This window comes from Anser brachyrhynchus, assembly GCF_964034855.1.
Source record: "Anser brachyrhynchus genome assembly, chromosome: 2".
In the NCBI taxonomy this organism is placed as follows: Eukaryota; Metazoa; Chordata; class Aves; order Anseriformes; family Anatidae; genus Anser; species Anser brachyrhynchus.
The window spans coordinates 135,299,050-135,318,019 of record NC_137695.1 but is presented as its reverse complement, the minus strand read 5'-3'; the positions used below and the strand labels follow the sequence as shown (position 1 = coordinate 135,318,019).

Below are 18,970 nucleotides of genomic sequence, written 5' to 3'. Positions count from 1 at the left end.
CCAGTCAGTCTAATGAAAGATATCTCTCCTCGCAAACGGTGCTTCCTCAGATAAAATGGTTACAGCAATGCTGCTGTGTCCTTCAAACAAGCTTTGAGGTGGGAGAATGGCACGGTCTGGAGGAAGAGCTCTGAACTCCCCCAAACCCTTGGTATTTGCACTGGGGAAACCAGTGTTGTGGTAATGACTTTTAAAAGTGTTTCCATAAAGAAGCAGCTTGAGACTGGAATTGAAAACTTAAAGGAAGGAAGGGAAAAGTTGCAATTAGTGGAAGAGTATTAGTATACTTACCAGGAGGTAAAATTCTGGCAGCTATAATTAGATAAGGTTATTCTCCTCTTTTCAATGAGTCATTCCTCAGAGAATAGATTAAATGTATTTTTTTTTTTAAATCCTTTTCACTTGTTAAAACCCAAGTAGAGAAAGGAGAGGGAGTTACAGAGGAATGTATTAACAAGCTAATCTTAAGAAAGTCTGGAATTGCAGAAAATGCAGACTCATAAAGATTACTGAATATTAACCTGGAAGCAAGGCAGGAATTTGCTTTTATTAGTGGTGGATATGTTGGTACAAATCTACTTTTCTTCACTATATCCCCTCTAATAAACAGTAAAGGAAAGATAGCCATGTAGTTGATGCCTGGGTAGATTTGTATCACATGGCTTATATTATATTTCTCTTGGGGAAAAGTCTGGGGATCCATTTTGGGGGTTGCATGTAGTGCAGAAGGTTTGCCAGGTCTATGGCTTGGGATCAACCAGATGGATAGCTGCAGTAGCATGCCATGAACCTGAACAATAATTCTGTCCTCTTATCTTTGTGGACCTTAAGGAAGGCTGGTTCTGCCTGATAATGAATATCACCATCCTTAATGATGTTTACATTATTTCAGGTATCTTTGATGGAAGCCCTGTACAGGTGGAATGTGTGCTTGCACTTGCCTAAGAGCTGAATTTTCTCCTAAAAACCTAATTCACCTAATTATTCATCATGCTATCCTAGTTGGAAACCTCTGCCTCAAGTGAGGTCATGTTGGTCTGTTGAGGATCCTTTGAAAAGCAGTTTGTCCCCAGGTCATAGCACTATAGAGTATTGAAGATTGGAAGGGACCCTTGTAGGTCATGCTGTCCAGCCCCTGCTCAGGTGACATCCAGCTAGATCGGGCTGTCCAAGGCCACATCCAGCTGAGGCTTGAATATCTTCAGGGGTGGAGGATCCCCAAGCCTGGGTGATCTGGTCTAGTCTTAGCCCACCCTCACGGTGGAAGAATTTTACCTTACACTGGGTCAGCATTTCTGGCACTGCAGTTCAGAAGGTCGCGTTTACACGTGCAGCCCTGAGGCCAGAGCAACGCACGGTGCCTCGATTTTGTTTGGTCGTTCTGTGGTCGTAACGAAATGCACGCACTTCACTAATTTCCATTGCAAAGCAGTTATTTGTGGAAGGTCTTGGATGAGGAGAAAAGCATCTCCAAACGCTGACCTGGCTACGTTACAGCTGGAGAACAAAGACAAATGTGAAATCCCAAGTGACATCTCTGACTAATTTTGATTTTGTGCTGCTGAATATGTATTTTTGCCATTTTGTGGAGTAAGTCCTTAGACATGTCCCCAAACATTGAATTTTTGAGTTGTTGTATTTAACTGCTTAAATGAAGTAACTACACTATGCTATTTAATTTGTAAATTTTCAAAAATTCCATTGAATTTATTGAACTTTTCTTTTTAAAAGTAGCATCAGTTTAAAGTAATATCAAATAAAAGTAATATTATAATGTCAGCCATTAAGGAAGGACAGCATGCTTTTCTTCATAGAGATAAGTGTCTACAATAACGACAATTAATATAAATGCCTACACACTTCCAAATATATATTTTAAGTAGTGCAAGGTTGCTGTGAAGCATTTGTAGGCCTGTGCAGTTCCAGCAACTATTTTATCTAGAAAATTGTGTAAAGGTAGCAGATGTTTAACTGTATCAGTACAATGGTAATTCTACAAACAGAGGAGAAAAATATCTTAAAAAAAGAAAAAAGTTTGAACTTCTCACAAGACACTGAAAGTCCTGGTGTGTAATAAGTGTTAGATACCCGGAGACCAGCTTTCTGAAAGTACTTTGGTGCTGAAAGGATGTGTAAAGCTGGGTAACCACGGGTTTCCAAAGCACTTTGGTTGGTGCCTAGCAGCGCTGAACTTTTCTGGGTGACATTTACCAGTATGTCTGAGAAGTGATCTACGACTGTCCTCTGACCTGCTAGCATCTGCACTGCTCTGTCTTAGCTGTCGGTGAGACACAGGAGGGTCAGAGTGGGAGTGTGACACCATCTTCTGGAAAGCAGCAGTTTCCTGATCCCGATTCCCACTGATTTCTGGACTCGGCAGGACTTGGGAATCTTCACTCATGCTGAATTGAGATGCTGTGATAGCAGTGTCCTTGGCTCTTTGAGAGGGACTGTGTCTTGCTGGGTTGCCTCAGGCATGCTTTCCACTAGTTTGGGAAAGAGAAATTGAAGTGATAAACCTTTCTTGAAATTTTGCCAAACCCTGCTGTACATAGATGTCATTTAAATGCAAACTGCAGAACAAGCTCAGAAGCACACTTAGTTTAATATAAATCACAAGCGAAGGATGTGAAACATCCTTTCCTTGTATTGAATCACAGGGCTGTGAACCAGACCTGCTCCCTAATAACATCTTAAATTTCCCAAGCTAAATCATGTGGGCTGGTGTGCTGGAGCTGTAAAGTAATGCAAAGCAAAAATGCCGCTTGCTATATATGGTCTCGCTTTGCTGTAGAGATCTCTCAGCATATGTCTGAGATGATCTTGAAGGTAGGGCTGACACATTTTGCTTGTACTCTTTGTACTGCGCACAGGAAGAGAGAGGAGGCGCGGAACAAAGAGGTTAGGAAATGAGTTGTTCGTGGACGCGGCTGCAGATTAAGTAGGCTAACAGTCTTGTGATCTCAGGCACACAGGCATTTTGGACTTTAAAGCGCATTTCTTCTTGATCTGACCAAAGAAACTTAGCAGCAGTACAATTTTAATCTGTACAGCAATTTTGCACAAAGGGTTTTTGTGGGACTCCATGCCTGCGTGCACAACTTACAAGTCAAAAATCTCCTCTCAGATTCCCATCCTCACAAAAACAACCTGGAAGTCTGGCCCTGGGACAGCTTCTGTGAAACTAGCTCTGAGATGCTGCGCTCGTGGCTTTGCAGGGAGGAGCGTCAGGAAGCAAATACTGCCAAATCAGGCTTGCAATTGTATGCAGTAGCATCCTGGTTTTACCCCCAAACACATCGGTCTTTCCAAGGATGTTTCTGATTCCCAGCAAGTGAAGGGAAGCAATCATTGTTGAAGGCAAATACCATTTGTTAGCACAAGTTGGCTTGGGATAAAGTTTTGTTCCATGTGGCTATAATTCCTTCCAGTAGATGCAGCATGCAAGATCAGATCAACTGCTATTTGGCAAGGCTGAAATTTTGCATTAAGATGGAATTAGTATGCTTTATTATCTTGTGTCAATATTCTTACAATATTAACTTCACATAGATCTCAAGAACTCAGAATTATGTCTAGATTTGTGCCTTCTGATGTACACTTAACAGTTTGGGGATTTAATAATTAAAATACAGATGGTGCCCAGCTAGTTTGATCATCTCATTAAAATGGAAATAGAGAAGATAAAAGCAAAACCAGTTGTATTTTAAAATTTCAGTAAAATGTAATCATATACATTTAAGATTATTTTATCAATATATTCATATATAAATGCATTAAATCTCTAGCTTCTACTTAAAGGCTTAAGAAATGTGCTGGGGTGAAAAAATGGTACATTGAATATGCAAAATTAGGGGGTGAGAGAGAACTCCCCCACTGTATCTGACATTCTCCCCTCGTTCTTCATAAGGAAAAAAAACGTTCATTTTCCAAGTGTTCTCCACGTGTTCAAGGCGTTTAAATCTTATAGATCTAATAAAATGCAGGAATATTGATTAAAACATTCCTTTTACCTTCATCTGCAGAGACAGTAAATAAATTCAACAAATATTTACTTGATATTAATTATCAAAAAAAAAGAATAATAGAAAAGGAATAGCTGTCTTTCCCTTTGCCCCTCCTTCCCCTTGAACATAGGGATGAAGTTTCCAGCAGCACTTCTGGAAAATGTCTAAGTTTTGACTTAACATAATTAAAGCCTGAATTGAGCACAGAGGTAAGCTCATGCATTTTTTTGCAGAACAATGGCTTGTAAAGCAGTGTCCCCCAAAGAAAAATCTTGTGTTAACTGTTTCATTAAGTGAAATATTTTAATCCTTCCATTATTGAAATACCATTCCTTTAATAATCAGAGTAATATTTAGTGGAGGAAAAACTGCATAAGAGATAATAAAAAGATGTGTTTATTCAACGTGAGCTACAGATGGCTCCACCTCTTGTGGAACAGTATATTGCAGTCTAGGTCAGAGTGAAGGAAAGAAAAAAAAATGTTCACTAAAAATATAAGGACATTTTTAGGTAGGTGGGTAGGCAGGCTACATTTAGGCAGACAGGCAGCCTTTTATACAGTGCTCATTTTGACTGTCTTTCTCCCTTCCCCCATTTCCTACTCTCAGAATGGATTCCTTGTATTGACAAGGTCAGTATCTGTTACAGAATTTTTTTATTTTTTTTTTAATTTTATTTTGGAAAGTGGCTGGGATTTCAGAGGATTGGGAGTCTTTGGGACTCCTGTGGCAGCAGGACTTGCTCCTGTCTCTTTAGCGGAGCTGCTTCTCCCTTGACAGCTCGTTCTGCCCTCGCAGTGCTGTCTGCCTGGCTTTTCACTTGCAGCACAAGAGGCAAAGATCAGCTGCCACGTGCCCCCCCAGATTTGCCCCATAATAAGAAAACAAACTGATGCAAGCCCGACCTTGAGTTTTCTTCCAGAGGGATGCTTTGGGGTAGAAAACTGCTTTGTATTCTGTTAGCTTGACCCATTTGTGTGCACAGCAGTAATCATCTCTCTATAGATTTAAAACAAACGAACAGAAACCAACCAGCCAAACGCCACTGAGTCTCTGGGTCTTATTAGGAGCTTCCTGGTGCTGATTAACGAGTTCAGCTAATTAATGGGGGAGTGCCCTGTGTGGCCAGGAGGGAGGAGAGTTCTGGTCTGCAGCCTGTAATCTCCCTGTCTGCATCTTCCCAAGCAGGGATTTGTGCAGAAAACCAAATGATTATTGATTATAGGATCCTTGTGGTCTGTGCTGGATGGAAGAAGCGGGGAGAATAACAGCAAAAGTTTCTTTTCTTCTCTTTGCTCTCTTCTGCTAATGATTTACTTCCACCAGCGCTATCTAAAGAGGAGCGGTACAGTTTGGCAAGCAGGTTGACAGGCCGTAATTAACAGGGAGCTAAGCTGTGAACATTCTAATAAATTGCATGCGTCTGGGGCTGTTGGCTGGCACTGAGACATAGTGTCATGGAACAGCCTATGTCTGTACTTTTCCTGTTAAACAGGGTGGAGGCATCCGTGCTGGATGAATGCCCCAGCCATGCTCACCCCCAGCTCAGCCTGGACGCCTTTAGGAGGATGCTGGTTAGCTGGGAGACCCTCCTGGGGACTGTTTAGTCGTGTACCCCAGTGAGTGAATGCTTGAGGATGTTTCCTGGCACTTCTTAACTTATTGATATAGCTTTTATCCAGCCGCGGAGTCATTGCAGAAAATTTTTCCTGCTTTCTGGGGAGTTACCAGGTTTCCCTCACCAGGTATTCCCTGTCTCACCTCTGATCACTGTCACACCAGCTTTTGGCCACCTTGCATGCTGCCAGTTGTCCTGCCGGAGTATAGGTCCTGTCCCCTAGGGACAGACAGTGTGCTTTGAGAAACTGCTCGCAAAAAGGCAGATCCAAAGCGCAGCCTGGCCAAACCACCTATGGAAGAGAGTGGTGTGTGTGTATGCTGTGTGGTAGAGTATGTGAAGACAGAAAAATACAAATTTATCAGGCAGCAGCTGTAGGAAAGCAGTGTGGGCTGCCACGATGCCATTGTAATGATGTACAGCTGTCCTCAGTGGTAACGCTCACATTAAAGCCACACACGGATAACCTTGCTCCTGCTGACCAAATCTACACACCTCAAACAGTCTCATTGCTTGGTGGCCTTCCAAAATTCAGGTCCCCACAAAGCTAAGATGTGTTTAAAAGCAAAAAAAAAAAAAAAAAAAAAATAGAGGTGCGGGGGAAGGAAGGGCTGCCCTGCGGCAATAGCCCTACACTGGAAGCAGGAAGTCTGAGGCTGTCTGCTGGTCTGCTGTGATCTGGGGGAAGCATCTTTGTGCTTCTGTTCCTCATCTGTAAACAGAGATGGTTTCAGTTTTCGTGTGTGCTTAGGCTGTGGCAGCACGGGCTTGCTCATGGTGCAAGCAGCTACAGACTTACTGCAGAGGGATCCTGCAGCTGCCTGACACCTCCAGGCTCTGCTGTAATGTTGACAACTGAGAACCAGGTCATATGTAGCTCTCCAGATGATGGGGATTTGCAATTCCTTAGAATATATAGAAAAATCTCCCTGGGGGAGTAAAGACTGTATTTAGTTTTCATTCTTCCAATGTGCAAGGAACCTTCTCAGGGTTTTAACTCAGGGAGGGATTGATGGTAGAAGTTATTATATGACATAATTACTTGTAACAGCAGGGGACCAAATGCAAGTAAAAGGATGGGGGAGGCCGTATTAGGGCAGCGTGACTGTGATTTGGCTGTGTGCTTGTTTGTACATAGCATCTAATCACTTGTCTACAGCTATGCAGCACTGGAATCCTGCAGAAAGGCTGTCTCTGTATCCTCCAAAATGAGATGCTAGCTATAACTGTGTGCTATGAAATATTCAGCGATGCCTTCCTACTGCAGAGAGTTTGAAAGACGTGCTGCTAATGTTGGTGTAACAGTGTCTCGTCTGATTTCACACTCAATACAGTTTGTGCTGGCTGAGATGCCGCGTGGACAGCTGATGTCTGTCAGTAGCTGGCTCGGGGACTGAGTGGTGAGGAAAGGTAATTGAAAGAGTAATTAGATTCCAATTAGTAGCTGTTAAGGCATCTGCCTTCTTTAGCTTGTTTTCCCTTGCAGTATTACACAGTCTTCCTAGGTGACAACCCACGAGCAGATTTAATAAGCTCTGGATGTTTCAGACGACTTGAAGCTTCGTGCTTCCACATTTTGTTGACTTTTTGAAAACTAAAGTATCCGGAGTTATGGCTGTGAAACAAGAAGCTCATAATGAGTACTGTCAGCCATGTGTAAAGCAGAATACACGTTTACTGATAGCACTATCACCTCTCACTTTGTACTATTGTCTTAAATAGCCACAGGAATATGAAGTGAAAAAACAGCTGCCCCAGCCCCCCTGATTTGCTGCAGTCAAAGCGTATGATGTATGCTCATGTTGACAAGGTGTATCTGCTGCTATCTGCAGCCCTAGTCCTATGTTATCTTCTCTCTCCAGCCCACTTCTAACCTTTATATACATTCCTTGGTAGGATCTGACTGACCAGCCTCAATCAGTGATCCCTCAAATCGTGAAGTGGTTTCAGGTCTGACCAGAATCAATGGAAAATAAGGTGACCGCTTTGGGAGCTCCCATCCGCAGCTACAGTATCGTCTGAGGACGTGTGTGGTTACACTGCAAACTATTGCCTGAAAGGAAACATCTTTGTGCTCGTATGTGTGAAATCCCTTATATAAAACATACACTCTTTATAAAGCCATTAATATTTTTGTTTTCCAAATGTTTGAAAGTGCACAAGGTTCCTGCATCACCCTGTGCCCACTGATGGATAGAGTAACCTGAAGCCCTCAGAAGTATAGAGCTGCCAGCCAAATATCTTTTCTGACAGTACCAGTTAAACCAGGTCTGTGCTAAGACGTGATCTGCCTAATCCTTACATTCCTTCTGGTTAGTATAAAGCGTGCTCTAGTACCTGACTGGCAGCACCAAACTCGGTTGTGCTCATGTATATATGTACTGCGTTCACTGCAGTGACCCTCAAGCAGTTTCTGGTTGTTTTGGTTCCCAGACGAGTTGGTGGGTACAATTCATAAATGTTGTCTACTTCAGGATGAAATGAGGAAGTCCCTGAGCTCTCCTTGCTGATAGTGACTGCCTTAAGGTGACTTGGCTCATGTACGCTAGACATAACATACTTCTGATTCAGAGTCCCATCCCTTGCTGACTGGAGCTTCAAGATCTGGAGAATAAGCTCACTAATCATTATCAAAGAAATGAGGTTGTGTTTCTGGGCTCATCTGGTGACTGCATGGGGTAAATATGCATTTGGAAGTAGAATTGCTCCTTTTTCTTTTTTGATCTAGATTGATTCAACCTAATTTCTACCTACATTCCTGAACCCTGTCTTTTCTGTTAATGAGGGACTTTTGAAGGCCTTCAGTGAGCCAAAATACTAGGCTTTCCCATCATCATAAACAGGAACTCTTTAATGTTCTAACTAAATGCACTATGCTATTTGTGTTTAACTAGTCTCAACTCCAAATAGGAAGTTCAACTCTAAGTGTCCCTAACATAGCAAGCTGTCCTGAAACTTTGCTGTGGCAGATATATGCTGGTTTGGGAAGCAGCTGTTCTGTGTACTCAGACTGTATTCACTCAAATAGAAATTGTCCACGAATTAAACACACATGGGACAAAATCTCTCAGATGTAACGGGGACAGTAAGGATAATTAAATAATTATTTAACAAAAAATGTATTTTTCTACGCACTTGCAAGAAGATTGTAATGCTTTTCCTCCATGTGATAAGAACAAAATGTCTTTTCTGATAATTTTCTGTTTTTATTTCCAACGATACAGTCTTAGTCTGTTGTTAAGTCACTGGGGTGACAAAATAAGAAGTTGTAGCTAAATGTGTGGTTTGCCAAGGAAGTTGTTCCTGCAGGAGAAAACACTTTCTGGAACCTCTCAGGGCTCCTCCATCTACTTGGACAGCTTATCAGTTCATGTGCTGCTGTTGTTTGTCAACCACTCTTTAAAGCCCTGCAGGTCACATTCTTGTACTAATTTTAGCTTCAGGTGCCTACAACCTGAAATATTTGGCTATGTCAATATTCATCAAGTAAACATGTCTGGGAATGTTCTCCAGCACTAAGACCAACTGGCACAGAATAGCCTGTGTCCAACTGTTAAACTAGTTTAACCTCCAAAAAAAGGGATGTCTGCATCCAAGCTGCCTGCAGGGATACTCATGATGTGAGCTAACTCCTGACATGTAGCCATAGGTTCTTTGTGAAGGTGTTAGTTGATCCAGGTCAAAATAATGTTAGAGACTTTTCTAACAGCTAAACATTTTGAAAATTGGGTTCTGCTGCATGGGAATGTTTCTTAGCTCTATTTGATTTACCAGTACAGATACAGCCTTTGTTACTGTCAGATTTATTGGCTTTTTTCAAACTACATCAGATTTTCTGTCTGCTGGCAAAGTGGTATTGAATGTGAACTCACAATTTGTCTTCACTTACAGACCTAGGTTTAGTCTATAATTTATTTATTTCTTTATTTTGTACCTTAACTGTAGATTTCTTTCCTAAAAGTTTTGGATAGTATCGTGAGAGCTTTTCTTAGTGAAGTCAACAATATTAACTGCTCTGTTTGACTTTTCTTTTAAGGTCACTTCCAGCACTTCTGATTTACACTGGTGTAGGTTAAGTCAACATCAAGCCTTTTCATTATCTTGCTTTTACATATGACTGTGTTTATTACTTGAAGGCATGAGCCAGCTTTGATTGTGTATGAGATCTTACCTTCAAATTCATGAGACTTGCTCCCTCAGAAATCTTACCTGCGAATATTTCTACACCCTGCAGAAATCCAGCGCCCTGCTTTGGACAGTCCTTTTGGACATTGTCTCCATGTCAGTGATTTAACTTTTGTTGAAGTTCACTCAACTTCAACAAGTGTAAAGCACGCAAAATAAAGCAAAGTATATGAGAGCAGGTAACTTTGGTCCCTGCTCTTTTGCTTCAGGGTACAACTTCATATATATATATATATGTATATATATATATATATTTCTGTGCTATGTCTCTTCTGTTCAGCTGTTGTGAGACTCCAGCAATTACAGCTTCTCTGTTTGCATTCTCCAGCCAGCAAGGATTTCAGCAAGGCTATTGCTGTGCTCTTAAGAGAAAAGTCCAAGATAGAGAAGCTTGTCATGGAGAAGTGAAACAAAGTACTATTTATTTCTGTCTTGCGTTCAATAACTGTGGGTGGCTTTAAAGTCAAAATTTCTGTGAGTATTTTTCAGCACAGATATACAAAATGGTTGGGAGAAGGGACAGTTTTTTACAAGATCACACCTGGAGATCAAGCGTTGATCATCTTGTTGGTATTAATTTAAACAGTTTTGAAGTCAAAATGCCAGTTATGAAAATATCTATTGTCCTTGCTAGATTTTCTTGTTTTGCATATAAAGTAGTAAGAGCACAAGTCTCAAATCTTCAAAAGTATCTAGTTTCCTACACCTGACTCAACAGTATTGTGAGTCAGGAGCCAGAATACCTGTGAGTATATGGATTTCTTAGGCAGGCTGAGGAAGAAGCTCTGAGCATTACTGCAATATGAATATTTCTTAATATTTCTTAGTATTCTGCATATGTAAAAGTTTGAATGCTTATAATGGATTCTATAAATTCCTGACAATGAAGGGACAAAAGAAAACACAAAGCTTGTTCAATTTATTTATTTTTCAGCTCTGCTAAACAAAGAAATCTGGTGTTACACAGTTTTCTCAATGTCCCAGCGTAATGGTTGTCATTCAGGGGACAAATAAAGATAGGGAATATGACAGCTTCTTTTATTGTCTCTGAGAATAATCCTTTGGGAGTCTAAATCAAGAAGGCTCAAGAGAAAACCATGATATATTTATGCAGACTAGGGGGGATTAGGCAGCTCAATGACAAAGCAATATGAATTTGCATAAGTGTAAGTCAGGCAAGTTAAGAGAAAAAATACTCATATATAAACACTGGTTTAACTTTGAGAGTCAGATCTAAGTCAAAACATGATTTTTTTTTCATGTAGCGATTCAGAGATCCACTGTTTCTCTCAAACTCTGAACCTATAATTGATCATTTTTCTCCTGGAGATTTTCAGAGTAGTGATTTGATTTTGAGTGTCTTTTGATTTACAGGCTGAAAATATTCAAACCTCCATGCAGTGAATTCAAACCAAAAATGCTTTCTCTTAATTAAAGATCATGGACCTTTTCTAATAGTTCTTGGATGTTGCAGAGTGAAAAACATTGTTCCAGCTCATTGCCTCCCGGCACTTCTGGAATCAGGGTGTTCATACAGATGTATTTTTATCTGATTGTTCTGCTCCAATCTCTTTAAACTAAGACCGTACAACTTGTAAAAGCAGTTCCACTCTGCAAGAGAACTTCTCAGGTGCAAGTGTTACGCATTTTCCTCAGGGTTTGCGGTATATTGGTCAATTTAGGACACAGAGAAATAGGGGAATTGCTAGCTTCTTTTTTCATATTCTGGAATAAGTCTTTGGGGGATCTAAAATAGGAATATGAGTTATACTCTAACTTTTACTCTAGAGAGCAAAAGTTTTTTTCTATCTGTAACTCCAGTGGGACTGTGCTGACTTTGCACTTGGTTTTATCCCTTCTCAGTACCAAGGCCTGAGAGAACAGTAAGGTGAATGCTAGGAAAGACGAATTTTCTATCGTGCAATTTCATACGCAGAACTAAATTAACTAATTAGTTAGATTACATAATTTAACAAAAGTCGATTTTATAATTTAACAAAATTAAACTTAGAATGTAGAATCATAGAATGCAGTTCCCAAGATGCAAGGGACCCACAAGGATCATTACAATATAGTGCAAGTATTTGCAAGTTCAGAGCTTAGTACAGATTTCTAGAATGCAATATTTCATTAAAGAGTAGAAACAACAGGCAAAACTAAAGAATATCCTCCTCTTAAGACTGTTCTTTTTCTTTTTCTTTTCTTTTTTTAATATATTTCACACTCTGCTGAGTTATATTTATGCAGGTATTTGTGTAGCTACATTCGCTTTTCTGATGCATGAATAAATATGGGCAATGTTACACTTTAAACCACCCATTGATATCTTTCCTGACCGAATAGGTGCATATTTGAGGATTGTGTGTGCTGGCTATATATTCTGTAGAAAAAAGCTTGTAATTATTTCTGAATATTAATCCCTACAAAATCGTAAAATAGGCCTAAAGTAAGAAGAGAATTAGAACAGATAGGAAGCTGTCAATAAGAATTATTTTGTCATTGATTTGTTTTCCTAAGTAGTTGCCACAGTTTCAGAATAAAAAGAGATAGTAATTAAACTTATAAGCAGGAAGGTTATGTAAGCAATATCTTAAGATTTACTGTCAAACTATTTTCACAGTCCAGTGAGTTGAAGAAGAGCATTTACAACATGTGGCTCTTAACACTGATTCTAGACAAATGTGCTGAAGTAAAACCTGGTTGCCATTTCTATGAATTGTATTCCTATTCAGATTTACGGGTAGAGTTATATTCTGTCAGCTCAAAGAAATAAAGAAAAATGGAAAATGTATATTGATAAACATGTTTCCTTTCCTTTGGAATTGAGTTCTCTTGGTGATCAACAAAAATGAGAACCTGAAGGTCGCTGTCTATCAGTCCCTGTTGGATCACAGAAACTGGCAGTAGTAAGTACAATAAAGTGACAGAATTACAGAATGGTTGAGGTTGGAATGGATCTCTGAAGGTCACCATTTGGCCCTGACAAGCAAGGGACACCTAGAGCAAGATGCCCAGGACCATTTCCAGGTGGCTTTTAAACATCTCCAAGTACAGAGTCTCTGCAACATCTCCGGGCACCCTGTGCCAGTGCTTGGTCACCCTCACAAGTAAGAAGTGCTTCTTTATGTTGAGAGGGAAACTCCTGTGGTTTAATTTGTTCCCACTGCCTCTTCAGCTGGCACTGGGCACCACTGAAAAATATTACGGTGGAAGTTTAAAATTGGACTAAATATTATTTTGCTCAAGTACTGTATTCATTCTGACCTGCCATAGGGTACATATTCCACAGTAAATTAAGTCTTACTTGAAATTAAATCTTTGAGTGAGTTTAGGACATCTCTTTGATTCTGTTCATGTGTTTCCTGAACATCCATAGCAGAGAAAGTCTTACAAGTACACATCAAAGGCAGTTCTTCCGCTGAAAGAAGGGAGACGGTTTGAAATATTGGAGTATTAGGAAAATAGGCTAGATGACCTTTTAGGTTTTTTTTCTTTTTTTTTCTTTTTTTTTCCCCCGTATTTTTTTTCCAGCTCTCTATTAATGATTAATAATTTCTCTGAGACTTAAATTTTGAGAAAATACTGTTTCTCTCATTTCTCCAATAAGTCTTGTCCTTTTTTTTCCCCGCACACATAATACTACTATTTTGCTTTCAAAATTTGCTCTTTTCTAAGGACTGTTGTCTGATTTTTTTTTTTCTCGAGTCCTACCTGCTTCTTCTGTTATTTTTTTTCCTAATCCTACATTGCAATTCATTTTGCATTGCTTGTAGAGTCGCTTACTATGTAATTCCTATGACATTTTTGCTGACTGCCTGGACTGTAGTCATTAGGAAAATGTAGAAAAGAAAAACTTTTTTGGGAAAAAACAAGCTACCCCACATACGCCACTAAGAATGAACCAGCAGACTTTTTGAGGAACACCATTAACTTCTTTGCCCAGCTCCTGGTGTGTAGCTGCTGTTGTCATACAGGTGCAGGCTTACAGTTGATGAGGTACAACCTGGAGATTTGTCATGGAAATTGAGAGAACAGAATCAAACTCTATGTTAAGATGAATGTGTTTTGTTTTCCCTCTCTTTAACCACCCACATGAGTCATATTTCACAGCTGCAAGGTTTATCTATTTCACTGTGTTCTGTCCTTGGGTGCTTTTTATGGTCAGTAAACTCCTTGGATAAAATGTTCATCCCTGCTTCTTCAGGCTTTTAGGATGGATAAAACAAACAGACAAAAAAGCATGAAGGTGCTCCAAAAACCTTGGTTCTAGCCCTGAAGTGCAGGGGTTGAGAGGGAGGAATTCCCCCTCATGCAAGCAGTGCAGAGGCCAGCTCTATCACTTGTCTTCCAGGTAGCACCCTTCAATCTCCCATTTTTTTGGGAGGCAGGGCCCACCAGCACTGCACTCGGTGCTGGCTGTGTACAGGGCTACACGAGCTGTATCTGTTAGTAGGTAATTTAACTCTCTGCCTGTGACAACTGAAAGAGCAGCAGCTGTTCTGGCATTTCCACATGAACGGAGTGTGATCAGAAGTTATATTTGTCATCTCTGAACTACTCAGGGGCATGCCAAGATTAGTTTTGAATATTCATCCCGTATATATAGTTATGAATACTGGAGGATATGAGTGGAAGTACCACAGCTGGATACTTGTGTATTTGGGAACAATACAGATGGGGATGGTTTTGGAGTGAGCGAACAGACCTTAGGGCACTGTGGTGCACAGAGCAAGGGAGAGGGATGCTGTTATAGCAAACGGTTTGCTGTAACAAGGGCCGTGTTTCCTTCCCACAAATGGCCAGCATCCCCTCAATGACTCGGTGTCACCTCAGACATGAAGATACTAGAGAAGGTGAAATACTGTAGACTTGTTCTCTGTCAGGCTGTAGTGCCTTTGGTGCCACCAGGACTTTGCAGCAGTCTGACTAACGTGTGGTAATTATCCTGCTGTCAGAACAAAACTCAACATCTTGCCATACTGACAGAAGAGGTTTAGGGGCTTGGACAAAACAGCTCCGTAGAGGGAAGCCAGAAGGCACCGAGCATCACCTGGACAGCAGGTCCTGCTCACCAGCACTCAGAAAGGCACAGAGACTTATGATGCTCACCAAAGCTTTGCGTAGCTTGTCACAGAGGCATTAGTGTTGAAGCTGGTTCTGCTCCACACAGGACAGAACAAGATATGTCTCCAAACCTCACACACAGGCCTGGGGACGTGCTTGTGTGAAAAGCACTCCAGGAGCTTCCTGAGGCTGGGAAGCGCCAGGTGACAGCATCGGTGCTGTTTTTACCACTGGAGTTGCTGCCTCTAATGACTACGATCAAAAGTAAAATGGGTCATTACAGGCCACATTACTGTAACGTTATTGCTTGAATGTTGGCTATGTTTCTATTCACTAATTGCATTCAGCGTACAGAAATTCCCCTTGCAGCTGTCACTAGACATGATTCTATGCATCCTGATATGTACTGCTGCGTAACTTAGTCATGCTGTGTAAATGACTGCTGTGTCTGTCTCTTCGTTGAGTGACTTGACAATGAAAATAGAAGAAAGCTAAAACCCCATTAGCACAACAAAGGATAATGTGCAATAAATGCTGAGTTACACAACTGAGTTCATGTATGCATATTATAATTCTGATATATTATTCTTTATATCAAATACTACAACAGAAATAATCCCAGCAACAGGAGAAGATACACTTGCAGTGGCTTAAGAATGGACTTAAAAGGTGGCCGGGAAATGGTATTTTCACAAAATCTATATTTTTCCCATATTTTCTTAATGCTCATGAGAGTTTTCACACTTTATCTGCATCTGTGTTACACTCTAAGCATCAGAAATGTTAAGGTAGTAAAGGTTAGTAAGATCATGGTGCTGCAGCAGACCACATTCCTCTTTAGTGTAACTCTGTGGTGTTGCTCTCTGAACCCTGCTGAGTATGTTCTGCACAGTGTATTTGCGTGCAGGATGCAGTGGGTCCATACAGTGCTTTTGCTTTTGGAGATCAGGATGTCATGTGGGACCATGTCAAAGACCTTACAAAAGTCCAGGTAGATGACATTGGTCAGTCTTCCCTTGTCAACTGATGCAGTCACTCCATCACATAAGGCCACCAGATTGGTCAGGCATGATTTACCCTTGGTGAAGCCATGCTGGCTGTCTCGGATCACCTTTTCTTGCATGTGCCTTGACATTGCTTCCAGGAGGACCTGTTCCATGATCTTCCCAGCCACATAGGTGAGGCTCAGTGGTCTGTAGTTCCCTGGGTTCTCCTTTCTACCCTTTTTAAAAATGGGAGTGATGTTTCCCTTTTTCCAGTCACCAGGGACTTCCCCTGACTGCCAGAATTTTTCAAATATGATGGAGAGAGACTTGTAGACTACACCAGCCAATTCCCTTAGAACCCTGGGATGCATGGCTTGTTTCATCAGGTGGTCTCAAGCCTGCTCTCCGTTTACGCTGGGAGGGGCTTTGCTCCCCCAGCCCTCACCTACAGGTTCAGGGAAACGAGAGACGTGGGCAGCCTGACTGGCAATGAAGACAGAGGCAAAGAAGTTGTTGAGTACCTCAGCCTTCTCCATGTCTGTCGTTATCAATTCACCCTTCTCAACCATCAGAGGGGGTACACTCTCCTTGGCCTTTCTTTTCTGACCTATGGAATTCTTTCTTGTTATTCTTTGCATCCCTTGCCAAACTCAGTTCCATCTGTACCTTGGCTTTCCCAATCCCATCCCTGCACATCTGGACAACATCCCTGTAGTCTTCCCAGGCCACATGTCCCTGCTTCCCCTGCCTGTACATTTCCTTCTTGTGCCTCAGTTTGACCAGCAGGTCCTTGCTCAGCCATAAAGTCTTGTTTTTATTTGCTTTCTGTCTCTGATATGGGTGTGCTTTGTATTTTAATAGCTGACATAGAACTTAGGTGTCTGCATATAAATGGTTTCCTGCTTGTTTCACGGCAGGTTTCAGTCAAGGCTCTGGTGTGCCAGATAGTGATATGATGTCTTGCCACAAGCTCTGTGTGGTCTGGGTTTAAGGGAAGGTGGATGAAACTAAAAGGAGGATCATAACAGGGAAGAGTGATGGGGTGGCAGTTAAATGAACTGTTTAAGGCAAACAGTCACTACAGTTTCCTGCTTGCCTTACTCCTGAGACGTTCTAGGTGTTGCCACTGAGGCTTGTAACTAAACTTTGTGTGTAACAACAGGTCAAGTTTACTTTGTAGAGTGCCTGACTGTAACATAAACCAAAGGACTTTGCAGTTTTCTGCTGTTCATCCACCATTTGTCGGCTGCAAAGGGATCTCGGTTTCCTTTTCAATTGCTTTACTTTTAACTTCTTGTGTACATAGTCCATAACTGTGGGGAGTAACCACCTTGACACCGAGGAGACTTCTGGCTCCGCAGTTTGCAGGCATCTGACAGAGCTCTGCTTCTCAAGAGCTCACACCCAACCTGCTGAGTCTCACATGTGGGTTGTACTTAACATGAAGAATCAAAGATCATTAATGCAGAAAGTGTAAAGTGCTGCAGGATTAGTTGTGTTACTTCATTATACACTTGCACTTGTTGCACTTTCATGATATTGCTCTTCTAACCCAAAAAGATACATTTGTGGAGAGCTTTGACTCTTGGTGAAGTTCACCCAAGGACGTTGTCTCAGCATGCTGCAGTAAGAAAGATAGGTAGCTTTAGCTTTGGCTTCTGGCTAAAAACCCACCGCACTCAGGCATGTTGTTCAAACTGCCCAGGGTCACAGCAGCAGATAAAAGCCAAATCTGCAATCAAACAAAATTGCTTCCTAGTGTTCATGTTGCTGACAGCTGGGACAGAGACAGAGGCAATAGTCCCGTACTTATCAAGTGATTTATTTGGTGGTCTGACAGGTCTTTTCCAACTCTTACTTCAATGAAAGTAAGGCAGCTTCTCTGTCCCTCCAAAGGAACAAAAGTTTCTTATTTGCTAATCTGAGAAAAAAACCTGTTGTAAAGCCATAAACAGACTTAGTTAACAGACAATAGTTAACAGACAGCAAAAGAGAGCCCCTGATCAGGCTGCCCGAATTAATGCTTTCTAGTCTAGCAAACTAAAGCAATGTGAACTACTGCGAAGACCAAAATAACAGAGAGTAGCAGTCAACACGCATCAGCCTGGCAAGAGAGACAACAGAAGGATATTTAAATCTGATACCAGAAACAAAGGGTCTCAAGCTTTCTATTATGGTAGAGAGGGGAAAAATAGAGAATCAGAAGTTCAAATAAGAATTAGACAGCAGGTCAAAAAGTGGGGGGTACAATTGTTCAGTAAGTTGCAGAGAAATAGTGAATGATGTGGTGTTAAAAAATTGGTAATTTCATACACAGGGGTCAAAATAATGTTTTCTGTTCTTTGGCCAACTTACTGGAAAGTTTTAATGATTTGCCGTAAAACTAAGGCTGTTTTTTTCTTAGTTGAATTTTAGCTACAGGGATAAATTGTGACATTGATTTAAATAAAGTTTATGTACCTCACAGAAGTACAACATCTCGCAGAATGACATGTCTCTGGAGTAAAGGATAAATCACAACTAATTTAATCAGCCACCTTCCAAAACAAAGAAATGTTAATATGTATTCTAAAGAAGCACTGATTGCATATGAAATAATAGTTTAACATTTCAGTTCAAATTCTGAATTTTCAGGTGACTTTTTGCCCTGCTATTATTCAAGAGAAAATCAAAATACCTGGATGTTTTTCATTCAGATGAAATTGAGCAGTATTTTGGAGTTCCTGCAGTAAAGATTTATTGGTAGAGGTACAACAAAAGGTGCTCAAGTTGCTGCTAGGTTCTCTGGTAGGGCTTGGACATTTGGGATTGAAGCAGTTGTCTGTGGGCTGGGAGAAGCCATGGAACTGAGGCTGGTTTCCTGAAAGACATTTGAAAAAAGCAAATAAAATTTCCCTTCATAATATTTGCTCAATCTTAGATCAATCATGACAATGGGAAATTATTTTCCAGTTCTTCATCAAAAGTCAAGAGAAAGTTCAAGGCTGTAGACAATTTTAATTGGAGGGAATAATGCTCTCCAAATCTACCAGACTATTTTTTTTTGTTTGTTTTGTTTTCCCTTTTTTTCTTTTTGTGTGTGTGTGTGTGTTGTTTTTTTTTTCTTTTTT

At 40.8% G+C, this 18,970-nt stretch overlaps 1 long non-coding RNA gene across 3 annotated transcripts; it reads right to left on the bottom strand.

The window, feature by feature from the left end:
* Positions 1–1,517: 1,517 nt before the first annotated feature.
* LOC308190741 lies at positions 1,518–6,143 on the bottom strand. 3 transcript variants are annotated; one of them, XR_013947466.1, is made up of 3 exons: positions 4,913–6,143; positions 3,107–3,474; positions 1,518–2,486 (listed from the first exon to the last, which is right to left on the bottom strand). It is a non-coding gene; the product is annotated as an uncharacterized lncRNA (long non-coding RNA). The 3 variants fall into 3 exon arrangements; XR_013947467.1 differs by having other exon boundaries at positions 3,289–3,474; XR_013947468.1 differs by having other exon boundaries at positions 3,369–3,474; positions 4,913–6,140.
* Positions 6,144–18,970: the final 12,827 nt, after the last annotated feature.